Source organism: Astyanax mexicanus, chromosome 9 (genome assembly GCF_023375975.1).
Source record: "Astyanax mexicanus isolate ESR-SI-001 chromosome 9, AstMex3_surface, whole genome shotgun sequence".
NCBI lineage: Eukaryota > Metazoa > Chordata > Actinopteri > Characiformes > Acestrorhamphidae > Astyanax > Astyanax mexicanus.
Window position 1 is genome coordinate 28,052,335 of NC_064416.1, and position 17,958 is coordinate 28,070,292.

General features: G+C 37.1%; 1 protein-coding gene across 1 annotated transcript in view; it reads right to left on the bottom strand.

Annotated features, from left to right (window-relative positions):
• The window catches only part of slco3a1a (solute carrier organic anion transporter family member 3A1a), an 83,351-nt gene that overhangs the window by 17,350 nt on the left and 48,043 nt on the right, over nt 1-17,958 (bottom strand). The window lies entirely within an intron of this gene.

Here is a 17,958-nt window from a genome sequence, read left to right on the forward strand (position 1 = left end):
AAATAAATACTAACAATAGGTAGAACACTTTTCATATTTTTTATGAGGTTAGGTCATGTTTTATTGCTGAACACACAATAACAATATACTGCAATGTTATGTTAAAAGGTTTGTGGTATGCAGTACTGCAATATTACTAAAAACCTCATTGTACTGAATGCAATTACTTTAGCTTTGCTTTCTGTCTGCTGCTGTTATACTTTTGGTCAATGTTAAATGGGGGTCTTCACTGTTGCTACACTGTCTACTGTTGTTTGTGTGGACAATATCATTTGCTAGCTCTGCTGTATTGCTGTGCTTATATCTATTCACTATATGGGTCTATTATATATCTATTCCCAGGAGGGGTATCCATTTAATGGTGTAAAAGTCTTTACTTTGCTTCCTCCACAAGGCAGGTTAGTCTTACATATTCTACAAATATGTGAGTCACACTGACCCCAAGTGACTGTGCCTGACCGAGCCAAGCCACAACACAACACTGGCTTTAATTAAGTGTCTTTATCTGTGTTATCTGCAGAGTTCTATCTAGTGGTTGAACAAGGAACTGAAGCTTCCGGTGACCAAGGAGCATTTCACATAGTAATCCTTAACTCTGATGTGACCTGTTAGTATCAACTTATTTGGAGAATTTGGCTGATCGCATATTATTATTTTTTTTAAACTGGCCAATGCAGATCCATAGATAATCAACCTTTTCATTTAAAAAAAAGATGATTAAACTATTTAAGCGCATAAAGGGCATGGGTGCAAGCCTAGACTGACCACCAAGGTTCAATTACTGTGAAAAACCTTGGTTAAAACCTACATATGGAGTCACATTTCCTTCGGGATAAATAAATAAAGCATCCATCGATTCATCCGTTCGTCCATCCATCCATCCATCCATCCATCCATCCATCCATCCATCCATCCAGCCATCCATCCATCCATCCATCCATCCATCCATCCATCCATCCATCCATCCATCCATCCATCCATCGCCACAGAAATAACATAGATTTTTCTAGATTCGGAGGCATCTGGAATGGACCATCACACAGTGGTCAGATAAATCAGTATTCCAGATCTTTTCTGGATTAAATGGATGTTTAATCAGGTAAAGAACCATTTAAGCTTCAAGTGTTATGGTTTTGTTTAATATGTTCAAACAAAAGCCTTTATACCCACTTATTTAAAAGCCGTTTTTATTCACTGCAAGTAAATGTGATTTTAGCAGTCACTCTTATCACGCCACTGCCGGAAGAGAGGGATTGGACCCCGTTGTCCTGCATGTCCTGTGTGAAGGACAAAGAGGGTAATACATCACACTATCTGTGCATAGCAATGGCAGTCTCATTTCACACATGCAATTTCCCTCAGATATCAGCTGCAGGAGTGTCGATTATACGTGATTCAGAAATAAAGTAGCTTTTCATGCCGAGGACATCACGTTCCGTTTGTCTTTAACTCTTTAATCTCCATGGTTTTGAGTCTATAAAGGATTGTAGTGCCGCTGGTCACGATCATCAGTACCCACTGCACTGTCCACTGTGGATGGTAATTCACATTATGAGAAATGTAAAATGCCTGCAGAAATTTAGGATTGAAATGTCCCATACATCTAGCATTTAATCTCATACCTCTCTCAAAATATACCTCTCTAAAATACACAATTCCTTGTCATGAGCACAATGGCCAGTGTTCAACCTTACTCATCAGATTATAACTCACAAGTTACACAGGTGTGGGTGTTCTCAAGCTGTCCCCTGAAGTAACACTTCATGATCAATTTACATACTGCTATCCTGTGACTTTTGGCATGTTAGTACATTACATAGGTAAAATATGTATAAATATGTCTCCTTGACACCTGGGCTCCTTAATATTATTACAATTTTTTTTATTATAGTACACCGGTGTATGTAACAAAGGCTTATATAATCGCTGTCCAATGAAAAACAAGTATATTCAAAACAGCAACTTTACAGAGAGAGAAAAAAACTTCTACATTTTAAATGGAAGTCAATGAAAAAAGAGGTTATTTATTTTGAAGTATTTCTATTGGTCCGTTTATCAAGAAATTTTGGCACAGTTTAAGGGACAGTTTGTCTGTTCAAATTATGTAGTAAACTAAAGATCAACAAAAATGGAGATACTTGTTTTTCATTGGAAAGCAACGATATACTGTAATTTACTTAAGTGCCATATTTCGACCCTTCAAAATGAAGGAGCAGGTGACCCTCTGGTTGAGAACAACAGAAGCATTATTTTGTTGCTCTTTTCGAGCTGGAAATAAAAACCACAAGCGGAGCTACCAGGATGAACCTGAGATGCTGTGACAGTTGGCTGCGATCTGTGACAGCAGCCGGCTAAACGCAGTGAATTTACTCAGACAAGCCAGAGCAGGGGGCATTTTACACAAGAGCCGATAAAACACGCTCGTGGAAGTGGACACGTAAAAATGCACCCAGACACAACATCATCTTAAAACATTCCCTGCATAATTAACCACACCCCTTTCTGTCTCTGTCAACATTCATTTATTTAATCTCTATTATGAATGAACACTTTTTGACTCTGTGTGAGACCTCGATATTGAAGGTGATGATAAAATTATGATAAAATATGAATATGATAAAATTAGAGTACAATTTGTGCACGGACCCAAAAATAATACTGTGTAATTTTGTACTGCTAAAACTGATATATGATTGACAGAAAATTCTTAAATCAGTCCGATTTTAAAACACTTCCATTGGGAAAATCCTTACAGAGTTAACTAATGCACGGCCACATGACTAATCATTTTGACTGTCTTGTTCGTAATCGATGACTAAAGAACTCTTCATTCTTTTCATTCTGAACACTCTGACATGTTCACTTACATAAATTCATACCTATGGGGCATGAACTAAGGATTGTGAGTGAGGTACGAGCAGTAGCTGCTCATCCATTGTGTTATGTTGTTTGTGCAAACTATTTTGAGAATTAAAAAATTTTAATAATGATCTGAGAAATGCTTCAAAGAGACTGAGAAAACTTTAATATGATTAGCATTACTATTTTGCTGGATTAAATGTGATTGAACGAGTGTGCCAAATTTATTTACATTTTTTATTCTGTTTTATTTAGACTATTTATATATGATTATATTGCAATTCCAATGTATGAATATTCTTTAAATATTATGTGTAAATGCATTATTATGCTAAATTATTATGTTGTCATTATATCAGTTTAATAAAACAACAATCTTAAAATGGCTTTTTTAATATATTGTCCAATATTTCATGACAGGCATAGGTTTGCATGCTTGACACAATCAGAAATTAATTTCGAGAACTTTGCAGTTGAAAAAAAACATTAAAAAAAAAAAAATGTTACGATGAAACTGGCTCTCATCAGGACCACCCCAGGAAAGGAAGAACAAGAGTCACCTCTGTTGTACAGGATAATTTCTTTACAGTTACCAGCCTCAAAAACTGCAAAATAACAGCACCGCAGATAAGAGCACCTAAATGCTTCAATGAGTATTTTGGTTTGTCACTACATGATTCCTTATGTGTTTCTTCATAGTCTGAATGACTTCAGTATTCTTTTACAATAAAACAAATGTACGAGAGGATGTGTCCACACTTTTGACTGGTACTGTATGCTAGCTCTAAGTGTAGCAGGGTGGAGGAATGTAAGTCTGCATCGTCTGACTAAAGCATGTACCCTACATTAACCTTGTGCAGGCTGGGGGTCACCCTCTGCACCCCTCCTCCCGGCCCTCTGAGAGCCTGACGCTGCTGCAGCTCTGCCGTGAGGGGCAGTAGGTTCAGCGCATGTGTCTCAGTCGCCCCCGGGAGCCAGTTAACTCCTGACAAAAGTGAGTCAGTCTCTCCACTCGCTAAATTACAATGCCTCAGATCAAAGAGGGGCATATAAACTCAGTGTGTGTGTGTGTGTATGTGTGTGTGCGCTTGGCACAGTTGTGTTGACAACGGAGGTCTGCTTCCTGACCTTAAAAACTAAATGGGTGGTGCTTACGCACACACACACACACACACACACCAAAACACTCCCAACCACAACCGCGTATGTGGTCTGGTTTTGCGTGCCCCCTTTCCATTTCCTCTGAAGTACAGAGCATCACGTTTCTCAGATCTGAGGACGAAACACACCCTCCCACAGCACTGACTCGAAAATACACCACCTTATAACTCAACAAATGACACTAAATATATTTACTATACACAGAGAGAGCAAGAGAAAAAACAAGATAGAAAGAAAGAAGGTAACAATTATTTTACTAATATCTGCTGTTATATTGAAAAATGTCTGTTAGTAAAAAAATGGTTAGGTAGTAATACACATATACAGAATACATATACAGACTTTATTTATTATGCCGTTATTACTGGCAAAAATCTCAATACAGCCGAAATAAGATCACTGCTTCTACCAAGTCTGTTTCTAATCGAGTGTGAGTGTTTTTTGATATGCTACTCTTGATGACCTTTCCTAGCATGCTGTGAAATGCATTCACTAATGACAATTTTAAAATAACATTTTTTAAGAAAAAAGGGAAAAAATACCACTCTCCAATGTGAATTAGGCCTTTCTGGAGTAAATAGTCTTTTAGCTTCAACACACTCAAAACAGTTTAAGTTAAGAAAACATTTCATTGCATCCATATAGGTGAGCTTGGACTGCTACTCTTCTTTCTGTTATTAAAACAATGTGTATGTCCAAACCCTTTGAAAAAAAGAAATCTCCAAATCTAGGAGGCATTACCCAGCTAACAGAGAACGTTTTAAAAACATTTAACATTGTTTTAAAAAGTTTCCAGAAGGGTAAGTCTGTAATGTTATAGAAAATAAATGTTCCAAAAATATTCTGACAATGTGTGACTTAATAATGGTTTGTAACAGAACGTTATTAGAACCTTTCTCATATAACATTAATATTAACATTCTGTAAATGTAAAAAATAAAATGTCCCAAAAATTCAAATATTAAAAAGAATGTTTAAAAACGTTAAATAAACATGTTCTGCCTGCATTCTTGGCGCTAAGGAAAATACACTAATGGCTTGGGAGAATGCTACTGAGATGTTTATAGCACTGCTCTGAACTTTTTTTTTTAATATCAAATTGTTTTTGATTACCTGGCCATTGGGGAAGGGTGCCTTGGGAGGGGGGGAGTTCGAGGGTGGCATACACAAACCCCCTCATCTTTTTTGCTCTTCAATATTGCAATGTACATTATTGCTTGTAATATGAATAAAAATGAAAATAAATAAATAATTGATCACAAAAAAAATGTTCTAAGAAAATCCCGAAAACCTGACAGGTTGAATGTTCTAAAAACATTAACTTTAACATTCAGAAAACATTCTACTAACCAAAAAATTGTTAGCTGGGTACCTAGTGGTGATGAACATTTTAAGAATGTTAATTATACCATTCAGAAAACGTTCCCATAAATGTTTAGCTGTGTACCTAGCAGTGATATTTTAAAGTCGAGAGAACTCTAGATGACAAAAAAAAAAAAAAAATGAGAGTCTGACAGCACAGGTCAGCAAACTGATCGTACATCTTTACTGCACATTTCAAACACTGCAAACCTTCCACATTCTCCCACCCAATACACACTCTCAAAACACACCCCTTCACAGCAACACACACACACTGTTCAGAACCAGGCCGAACACTGACACGGTTTAGAAACAGAAGCTCAGAGGGTTCAGGTGGGACTGCATGAACACACACCGTTCAGAACAGTGGTCAGCAGCACTCACTCGCAAAATAAACACCCACCCATATACCACTCACAACCTTCACGAGAAACAGCTGCAGAATTTCCATCCTGAGTGTGTGTGTGTACATGTGTTAGTACTAGGCAGTGAAAGACAGACAGGCGGTGTGTTTTTGAGTGTTTCCTCAGAGACCGTGTGTTTGTAAGTGTGTGTGTGTGTTGACTGCTCATAGCAACCCGGCCACTACTGCTGTTCTCACAGGAAACCTCGAAAAGTAAACAAAAGACAGCAGATCTACCTTACAGGGAACAGTGACAGTTAGGCCACAGCCTAACACACACACACACACACACACACACACACACACACACACACACACACACACACACACACACACACACACACACACAACATCCTGGCAGCATTCCTCACACTTCATCCACACAGCTCACACTTCATCCAATATTAAAAGTGTTTAAATACTTAAATACTCAATATGTCCAAATGTTTTAAGAGACACTATAAGGAGATCTCACTGCTGGGTGGTGGTTGGGTGGAGTAGCTAACTATGTTAATAAAGCTAATAAGCTAAGTAATAATAAAAAAGGCTTTCTTTTACAGTCAAACGAGAGCTGGATGTTAATCTACACAGATTTCTCTACTAAAAACTGTTTATTTGGGTGCGTAAAGCGCTTCCTTTTATTTAGAGTAAGCTTAGATTCCCAAATTTCTCCAGCACTAAGTCTGAGCATTAGCATTAGCAGCAGGTTACAGACCGATAATACTTACCTTTGTAGGGGGAAATAGCGGTTAGCGGCTAAAGCTAATGCTACACCCTGGTGCTGGAGAACTAAACTGAAACTCCTGTATAAAGCTGTACTTCAGCAGAGTGGCTTTACTGCTCCTTACAACCTATAATTCATACATAGGGCGTACTGCATTAAAAGGCACACTGGATTAATTTTGGGATTTTAATTGCGTCTTATAGTGCGAAAAATATGGTACTCTTTTTAATACCCTAATAAACTAAATAAAGGCTAATGACTTCATTCTCACTCACACACATATAAACTCACACACACTCAATTTTGACATTTACATTTTTCTACTTCTGCTTTATTCTTTTTTTTACTATAAACTTTACTATGTTTTTTATTTAATTAAAAATGAATATGAAGCATAAATGCATGCCCATCTGCTGTACTTCTGCTCAACCTATACAAACTCTCACACTGTCCCATACTCACTCATCTCATGGTATAATTTTGACCCACACTTTGTTGTTTTATTTTTGTCCCTTGTTCCTCCTATTTACTCCAATTCATTTTCATCCACAGCCAATGCTTAGAGTTTCATTTGCCTTGTGGTCACCAAACTGCATGCACTCCTTCAGGGCAGGTTTCTGACTGACACACTAACTTGTTTGTCATTTTTTCATCACTTGTTCCACCCATTCTTCTGTGCAACCATTCTACCTTTCCATTTTAAGTTTCTTTAGTGTTTTTTTTTCCAAACATCTAATGTTTAAACCTATGAAAACTTCTTCTATCAGATCTCTTCAGATAGCTTTTTGGTTCCTTTAATTTTAAAATCAGAGACAAACAAGCAAATTTCTTCTCAAATGCAAAATAGAGTCTGCAGTCTAAAACTAAGTAAGCGCTCTCATGGAGGACGAACCCTAAACAAAAAGAACCACATCCTGATAACATCCCCTCAATGTTCACGCCCTGTACTGGTTTAAGCACTCTGCTTTACTCATCTACAACACTTGGTCTCTGTTAGATTTATCAGATCTATTAGCCTAGGTCTAGAAAGCTTCAGTGGTTTTAAGATCTCGCCCTGTATTTGTGAAAATTCTCAGGGTAAGAAAGTGCTGATCTAACACCTGTTACTGCCAATGAGATCACTATTACTAAGAGGAACCAGATCCAAGATAAGCAGTCTAATTCTGAGAAGCTTTAAAGAAACAGGCCCAGGTTTGCACAATACAGATTAAAACCAGACAGTAAAATGAAGTGTGGGAGCTTGATACATGTGATGCTCATACACACACTGCCACACCCACCGTTCTTCCACATCTGCAGAAAGATCTGCTGCACCTTTCAGTTTCAACCACAAGGAAAGGTGTGTTGGCATAGGGCGACATCTGTTCTTATTAATAGAGTTACACTTTTATCTTTACAATTATCATATTTGTTTCTATTAATTATTATTTTTCATTTTTACCCCATTTTCTACCGAATTTGGAAGGTCACTTGCCCAATTGCCCAATTATATAAACTCCACTCTCACTAGGAATTTCCCAAACACTTGGAGGGTGAAGACTTGTCTGTACATCCTCTATTACAGATAGATACAGATCTTTTTAGATTTTTTTTAACTGCCTCTTATGTAACATCACTGTGTCTCACTCAGAGGAAAGCGCAACAACCCAGCTCCAATACAGCAGATAACAGACACCTGTGCTGGAGGAAATGCCATTAATCCACCCAGAGCGATCATGACCAATATTTTCTTTAATAATCATCTCTTAATAACAATATTAAACAATACCTGCAACCTTTTACCTGAAACTAAATATCAGTTATTTTACTTAAATAATTGATGTAAAACCAATATTTAAAATGTTTTAACTTATTTTATTTATTTAATAACTTGATTAATATTTCCTAAGGTAATCACTGGCAAATGTATTATCAGTGTAGTGGGAGGAATTTTATTAAGACTATTAACATTGCTGTGTTATTTTAGGTTATCCTCTTTATTAGGACACATCAATTAAACTGAACAGAAAAATATAAAACAGTCCAGTGTTAGAAATGCCTGCTGCAACATTACGTTATCACAACAGCAGTGGTGCAGAAATGACCTGACAAGCGATGATGAAGACTTACAGCACTTACAGTTCTGTCATACTGCCGTCTTTACAAAGCACTCTGGTTGGTTGGGATGAAGCATTGCAGTGCTCCTTTGGAGCAGTCTATACTTAATTTACTACATAAATGAACACGACAAAAGAAACCATACTTATAGCCCTTCAACTGCACTCATGCATGCTTTTCCACCCAGATCACCACGACACCATCAAGACTTCAATTATTTCCCTATCCCAGGAGCACAAAATCAGTTTCAATCCCTCATTAGAAATTGTGTACTAATTACCACCCACAACATTTAACTGCATAATCCTATAACCATCTTAAAGGCCTCCAGGACCAGAGTAAAGGATAAGACTGCAGCTTTAAACTGTTTCTAAGAAAAAAAAGGGGGCTTTTTCTTAAATTAGGGCTGAAGGCCATAAAGCACTGCAGCAGTGATCCTCATGATTAGACTTTTCCATTTGATCATCATGTAGCTACGGTTAGCATTTTTCATTTTATGACTCCAAGCTCTCTATTAAAACAAAGAACAGGCATTAAATCAGAAGTGCTACTTAAGGTTCATGATGTTTTACTTAATTGCCTCAAAGATTGCTTTTTTTTAGGGCAGCCTTGTTATTGTACTGGTGTAAAGCAAACTCATTCCTTCCTGGCTTTTTCCAACGGAGCATTTCAGCAGGCGTAACCTAATCTAGCAGAGAACAGTGCAGACAAACTGCTCTATTTACGCCGTAGCTGCATGTAATTTGCTTAAATTTCACTGTTCCTGTCTTCCTTAGGAGGTGTTTTTTAACCCTGAGGTTTCTATTGTGTAACACAAGGGAGAAGGATACTACTAGTTTTTTTTGTATGACACAGAAATCTGTAGAAATTAGCTGTAGAAATGTTGGATTATATCAGACTATATCATAACTTCTCATACCAAAAAAGCAGACAATCCTGCATTGTTGTAAAGCATTTCTTTACAGCACTTACTGCTCCATGCCATTCTGCTATGCAGGTAAGGATGTAGGCCATTCCAAATTGCAGATTACCTTGGGACTCCCTGAAGAGACAGCCAAGGACCTTGTGCTTTTGCTCTGCACATTAATAGATCACTGTTGCATGTAATGAAATCTCCAGGGCAACTCATTTAAAAACACAGCTCCTCATTTGGCAATGCACTTGCACTAGCTCGCACTGCGACATCCTCCCTTACAACATTTCAACTATTTAGACAGTACAATTTCTACAGCACAAAAAATTCTCACATGAACAGCAAGTCAATTCATATTAGTACCTAGGTCTTTCATGATAGCTGTTTTTAATGAACAATATATTGTCTTAGGAACTATTTTTATAAACAATATTATTGTAAATATAATTAATAATAAAAACATGTTAAATACCACTAATATACCCTTTTTCATATACCTTTATATACTGTCAAAAATACTATAAAAGTCAACTTTGGAACTGATATTGGAATTGAAATAAAACAAAATGTTTACACATCTTACATGCAAATAAAACATGAATAAAATAAAACCATCTGTTTTTTTTTTTTTTTTGGCCAATTACCCAACCCACTCATTAGGACTTGCCCTATCACTAGTGATGCCCCAACACCAGGAGGGTGAACATGCCACTTGCCTCCTCTAGTATATGTGAAGTCATCCACCACCTCTTTTCCAACAGCTGCCGATGCGGCATTGCCGAGTAGCATCACAGTGCGCTCGGAGGAAGAGAGAGCAAGGCCAATTGTGCTCTCTCAGGGCTCGGGCAGTATAAAATATATACTTTTGTTACCTTGTTAACAGCTGTAACTTAAGCCAACATAAGATAATAAAGTAACAAAATAAATTCAAAAACATAAAAACGCTTTAATTTTACAGAACATTATTAAAATGCTAAATATCTAGTACATGCATATAAACTGCAAACATAAACAATTATACTAAAATATATACTATACCATAACTAATTATAGTAAATATCAAAACAAATACAAAAAAATACGTTTTGGACAAGCAATTTTGATTTCCAAAATATTCTGTGCATCCCTACTAAAGTCATATCCCAATGAATTCCGAACTGTACAAACTCTTTCTCTGCTCAAGACATGAACATGCGGTCGAGATCCAGACAGTCAGGATCTGCATCTGTAGGAGCTTTTGCACAGCAACTCAGCTCTCTCTCATCTTGGAGTGTGGAATTTATAACATTCCACATATGTGATCCTGCTGTACTGTAAGTTAGGGTTTTACTGTTTATTCGTTCTTTCGTATCTATAACCCTCCCCTTTGCGTGTCACACATTCTGGTGAAAGAGAGCAGAGGGTGACATTCGTTCTGCAACCGCGTGTGAGTGTGTGTGAGTTTATATGTGTGTGAGTGCGAATGAAGTCATTAGCCTTTATTTAGTGTTATTAAAGCCCATGCGACACTTATTGGGTGTGTATCTTTCAAAGATGGGGTTTAGGTGTTAGAATTGCTCAGTCATTCACATTTTGAGCAGATATTTGTAGAGCTGCTTAGTGGTACAGGGATAGTAAAGTGTGTATGATCTGGTGCATGTGTTTAACACACTGTTTTTGTTCATTTTACAGATGCAAACACACACACTCTCTCACACACACTCACATATTCTTTGGTCAGCATTCCAGAGTGAACCACATCACCAAACAATTAATATATGAAGTGCACAACATGCCAAAAGTGTTACCTTAGTGGATGGCTTGGAAATGACTACACCTGTCTAAGTTGTGAGGTGCTATCTTGTGAGTAAAGCCCTATCCGGACAGGATTCGTTTCTCAGGGGGTCCTTTCATTGGGAGTCCTCTGTGATTTTATTTCCATCCAGAACAACCATGTATGTGTTTTTCTCAAACATCCTCTTGGAAAATTACAGGCTGAATTACCTACTGTTTATCGCTGAACTCCATGGTCCTCTGATAATTTTAGTCCCATCCAGACTGACATCTCTAAGCTTCATCACCTCACCTTTAAAAAATAGCTTATTGTCCAGTGCCGCACATCATAATTACACTTTGGGCACGTTTCCACGGAGATCCAAGTGAACACAACATAGGGTGAAAATGGAGGAGCTCCTGAACGTGATGTCATGTGACCAAGAAAGCTCAAAAACTCACTATTCCTCCTGTTTTTTCAATTGCAGTCCGGATGAAAGAGTTTTATCACTGAGTAGAGGTGTGAAATATTTTTTCACAAACGTCCCCCTGAGAAACTAATCAGGACATTTCCTGTCAGAAGTTGTGAGGGTATTTAATATTCCTTAAGCCACAGTGTCATGGGTGTATCTGGATACAAGTCATAAAGGCGATAAAGGTGATAATGATCATGACTGGCAGCATCTGGCTAGAACTGTCCATGCAACCTTACAAGCAACTCTGGCAGAAATCACATCCACATTCAAATGCAGGAGGCCCCGCACACATAACCCACAGGTAAGAGCAGAGTTCTTCAGCTTTCACTGGAGGTGGCAAAAGTCATGGGACACCATGTTTTTTACATTTTATTTTATTTTGTCATACATTTGGTTAGTTAAGTCACTGTACTTTTCCAGAAAGCTTGTGTAGAAATATGCACTGTACTAAAGTTGAGGGCTGCCAGAACCCAGCCATAGTTATTGGTCACGTTCAGCATCACCTGTCACTACTGAGGGGATTCCCTGTTCCCGGTAATCCTGAACAAGCTTACTAAGCACTTCAACATGACTAATCCTACATGGCTGCATGCGCGTGCACACACAAACACACACACAAATACAACGGTAGCCTTGAACACATGCCATACTTCTCAATGTTCTCAAATAGCTGATGAAGAGCAAAGGGAGAGGGACTATTTAAAAGCTACAGTATATGTCCAAATGTTGGACAAATGTGGACACTCCTTCAATTAAATGTGATTTATTTTCAAAATAGAGGTGGTGTGTGTGAAAATGGATTGAGTTTTCAGAAAGGTCACACTCAAGAGAGTATAGTCTTAAAATGAAATCATTTTTTTAAAATACACAGTTAGCTATTTACAATTTGTTCCATAAAAATAATTTAAAATATTTAATCTTTAACATTATATGTGTTATGGTTTTATCATGTCATATATATAGTATATCAACATTTCTCTAAAACATGTCAGGATATGAGTTTTCAGTAGAGCTGTTGATTAATTCATATAAAAAAATGACTAATTAATCTCACAATTTGTGGTGTGTGAGAGAGAGAGAGGGGTGGGAATGCGTAGAGGGGTAAGAGATTGAGAGTTAGTTAGGAGATTTAATCAAAATCTGCCTACTGAACTCAACAATAGCGACACTGTGTTTATATCACTAAGTAAATCTGCTATGTTACATGGCCAGTGTTCTCAAGTCTCACGCTTTGAGCGTGTGACACACGCACCTCAGCAAGTTCACACGCTCACACGCCACACATGGTATTTCTCACGCTTGCCAATCCATCGGCTGCATATTATATTGTACTCTCGTTGAGCCAATCAGAATATAGATCGCTTTGTTGTTTGGCAGACCTAGTAAGAGGGTGGAGTTTCAGCCAGAGTGTCAGGTGTGAAAAACTGTCCAATTCGAAAGTTCTGAAACACACGTCGGTGAACAACTGAAGATGAATTTGATTAAAATAATAATAATAATGCATTAATGGTTAAAGAGCACTTACTCTCCTAACACCAACTAATTACTTCTAACCTCATTTCCTTAATGTTTTTACTTTGAACTTCTATGTCTTCTATAACTAAATGTACATCATTTTTGTAAGTTGCTTTGGATAAAAAAGCATCTACCAAATGTAATGTAATATAATGTAATGGGGCACCATTGGCAGCATCAATGTTTTAAGTCATATAGTGACCCACTACTTTACCTCAACTGTGATTGTATTTATCATTTTAAACTGTTGAGCCTAATGCTACATATTTTGCGTAACCATTGAGAGAATGCTGACTCCTGGCTGAACTTAAACAAAACTGAACAGTGCAGAAACCTCACCGCATAAATTCATAGAGTATTTAAACAGCAGTCTCCTTCCACACACCAAAACGAGTCAAAACGCTGTCCTCAGATAAACATCTAGATGACAGTCTGTCCTTGTAGTGTCTGAGGACAAAGCACAAACCAGAAGCTTGACCCTAATATGGAGAGATAGTTTGAGAGAAAGACGAAGCCGACTCTGAACAGCCTGTTCCACAAATACACAGTAGAGCTAAGTGACAGAGAATTTCATTCAAAATGACACACAGGGAACATGATGGGACATTTTGGCGACAGGGAGACAGAGGGAAATGGGAATAGCGCAGACGGAAGGATGGGTGAGAGACTCGTTACTGAATGAAGCAAAAGGGCATGACTGCATGTACTTTTTGGAAGTGTCACGAACCATAAGTCTGTAAACGCAGGATAGAATAACAGAGGTTGTACCTTTTATAGTAGTAACTTCAGTGTTATTGTTAGGGTCCTACTAAATTCACAGGAAACTGTGCTTAATGCCACAGACCTCATTCTTCTCCACAGATTTCACAGATATTTCAAAAGGGGCCACACTTAGTCACAGCAGTCATTGCACTAGACTAGTAGCTACAGTACTGAGCATGGCCTACATTAAGGGTTGAATATAAGCCTTGAACAACCAGAGGAGCTGATAAGATTTATGCTCTGCCACAGAGACAGAAATACTTGTACGTGTTTTAACACAGCCCTGTCTGGGTCCACAAAATTAGTTTGAAATTGACATTTAGAGCAAGATGCTAGAAAACATAACACTGGCAATGTTGTGCCTGTGTCTTGTGTGATGTTTGTAGACTGGTAACTCCAACCTACAGTTTTGTCAAATACAGGAATGACACTAGTAAGTGAATTTATGTCCACTGTCAAAGGAAGAACTTGAGATGAGAAGAATTAATCTGCACCACTTTCAGGCTTTTAGGCTTACAGGCTTTGGTAATTCACTCACACACATCTCATAGTCCAAATTAACCAATGGTATGTGAATGAAACTGAAAAATAACTTGAAAAACACCTTGATTAACTTAAGGATTAATTTATACTGAACAATGACTAATTAAGTTTCAATCATATTGTGCATTTTTGTTTAAGCTGTTTCAAAGTTGTTGTTAAAAAAATGAAATTGAACAAGAAAAGTAACTAACCAAAAAATAAAATAAGTTAAAATATAAATACTCAACACAAAAAATAAAAAGGACAAAATGAGGAATGCACATATAATATATTAAATATAGGCTAAAACAAAATTAAACAAAATAAACAGTAAATATAGGGAATATAGGGTAACAGGGGTGGGTGATATGCCCTAAAATAATATCACAATATTTATGAGTATTTTTGTGATACTGATATTCTTGGCGATATGATAAAATATTGAATTTTTAAAAATATTTTAAAAACACACTACTGCAACAAAATGAATATAAAATTTTATATGGCAAACGATATTGTATACAATATGATATGAAACATCCCTAACTGAGATTTCTTTTACAAGACTGTAACAGAAGTCAATGATCAATCATGACACTTGCATTTTTAGTCATGATACTATTAGTGCACACCAAATATTCAGGATTGAAGTAACATAAATGATACTGGACAGATATAATCTGTATCTAGTAGATATCATTTAATGGAAAATGAAAACAGTGTAAATTTTCCTTTTGATACAAACAGCAAAAAAGTTGTACCCTGATGGTGCATATGGCCCTAAAGTAATATCACACTATTTTACAGTATTTTTGAGTCAACGATATTAAAACATTATTGCATACGATATGATATGGCACACCCCTGATAGGTAGTTAAGTTTAAAGTGCAAATGCAAAATGTCAGTGTGTGCAGCACTGACGGTATGTCTGCTGGGATTTTCAAATGTTAAATGTTTAATAAATATTTAATTTCGCAATTGCAAAAAAGCAAGACAAACCTAGAGTTAGGCTATTTTATTTATTTAACAATGAAATAAGTGGCAAAATGTATGAGACCCTGTGCAAAACTGTGTTTGGTTTTCTGTATTCAGCATAAGGAAATATAGGAATATACCTGAATCAATCTAAGCTTTTATGGCACATTCTTGATATAGCTGTTTCATCAGTGCTGGTCAGTGCTATCTTTGCTAAAATATGTACCAAAACAGCTGTGTGCTCATGCATCACTCTGTGTATGTGTAAAAGGTGGGGCAGGAATTCAGTGTTTTTCCAGCTTCTGATGTTCCTGAACACACCCCAAGCGAAAAATGTGTTTTCACAGTTGTGTGAACCTATTTTTCATCCAGAGTGTACTGGCTTTACTGAGGGTCAAAAGAAACATTGCTCTTCATGATTTATTGGGGGTCAGCGGTTAGGACATAAAACACGGCTGCTGCTTGTGTCTTTGCTGTGTGCTGCTGTTGAGCTCTGGTGATTTGTTGGAATAACATTGGCTGATATTGACAACCTGCACTCTGATCAGTATCGCTAACATGCTGATAATTGCTGACCTGTTTTTTTGAACAGTGGCATCAGCTGGATTTTCACTTGCAACCTTCCAATGATCCAGTGAAACCTTAGACAGCCAAGCCAATGGGGAACACCATTTAAGCTGGTGTGACAACAGTACAGGCTGAACATCATTATGGTTAGTGTAGCAAAGCAGGAGCATAAACCCTCAAAGAACTTGTTCTCATGTTAAATCACACAAAACAACATGAAGAGAAATTAAGGGAAATAATTGAATATGCAATAAACAGAATAAGCAAAAATGAATGGGCACTTATAATACAGTATTTATAGAACTTACAGGGAGAGTCAAAAGTCACAGGACACCCTTTTATTTAAGAATAAAATATGGTGGCTTTCTAGACAGTGGCCATGTACCGAACAAATCCCATTACTTTCTGGGGTACTTTCCCTTTCATTTTGCTTTGTTTCCCTTTCGTTTCTGAAATAAAAGTGTGTAAGGGAGTCCTTTCACTTTTGACTTACCTTGTACTTTGGATTAGGTTCTCAAGGGAATAAACTCTATTTGGGGAAAAAGTCTGGTGTATTTTAACATTATTTGCTGACTTGTTACATTACAGAACAAAACAGAGTCATTCAGTACAACGCAGAAAACGTGATATAGCAGTCACTTTAACCAAGGTTATTAACAGAACCAGTACAGTCTCTTCTGGGCTTTTAATTATTATGTAAGAGATATACTACATTTATACATTTGCAATGGCTAAGGTTGTTCCTTATGTGTTTATTTTTTATTGCACTGAATAACATTTTGTGCCCATGCTGTTTGTCAACAACACTAAAAATATAAAAAAAAACAAGGAAAATGCTAAGAAAAAAAATACATATTTAGATAGGAGACACATTTGTGCATGAAATAAAATAAAACAAATATTTAACTTTTAAAACTATTAATTGTTTGGTTCTTGGAACACCTGATTTGTATTTCACCCAGTCATGGTGAATCCGGACAGAAAAAAAACAAACAAAAAAAACAAAACAGATGGCCACATACAATAGAGCCCATGTAAATATAATCCTGTATTTTGGTTAAAGGTAATAATTTAAACCTTCACCAAATTTTCCACATTTCTGCTCTTTCCATTTTGTGAGTGCACTAAATAGCAGTAAATATCCTGTTGGAATGTTAGGATAGCACAGCTCTAACACAAAGTGGGTGTGGTGGAATAAGATGACCAGTACACACTTCCCGAAAATCTGAAAAGGAAAGAACACGGAATACTGAAACTGCTCAGCAGAGCAAACAAGGGACAGTGCAAATAAGGATTTCCCCTGAGCACCGAGCCACACATAAGCGCACACACACACTTATCTGTTTGAACCGTTAATATCTGTTTGGCTTTCCGGAGTGTAGGAGGGATTTGCATTTCCTCAAAATCTCTCTCTCTCTCTCTGAGCTTCTCCCAGTCTGACATCTGGAACATGTGGCAAAAAAGGTGTAAAGGCGAGAGCACTCTTCGCTGCTCATTTTTTGTTATATAATCCGAAATCCGTGGTACAAACACATTTGGGTTTTACAGGAAAAAGCCTTTACTATTTATAGGCAGCACAGGCTGTGTTTGATGCTCAATAATTTGTGTGCCAAGTATGTATTAATAAAAAGGTGAATGGGGACATGGGATGGCCTCATGACTTACCACACACACAAACACACGCATGCACAATAAGAGCATCAGCAACAGTCAAACACCCTCCCTGTCTTACATTTTACAATAGATTATTTTTGAATAGATTATTTGGCATTTGAAATCCTAAATCTGCAGATTGTGTCACTGCGTAAATAGGTTTTCCATGAGAAAAAAAAAAAAAAAAAAAAACCAACTAACGAAAAGCGCATATTT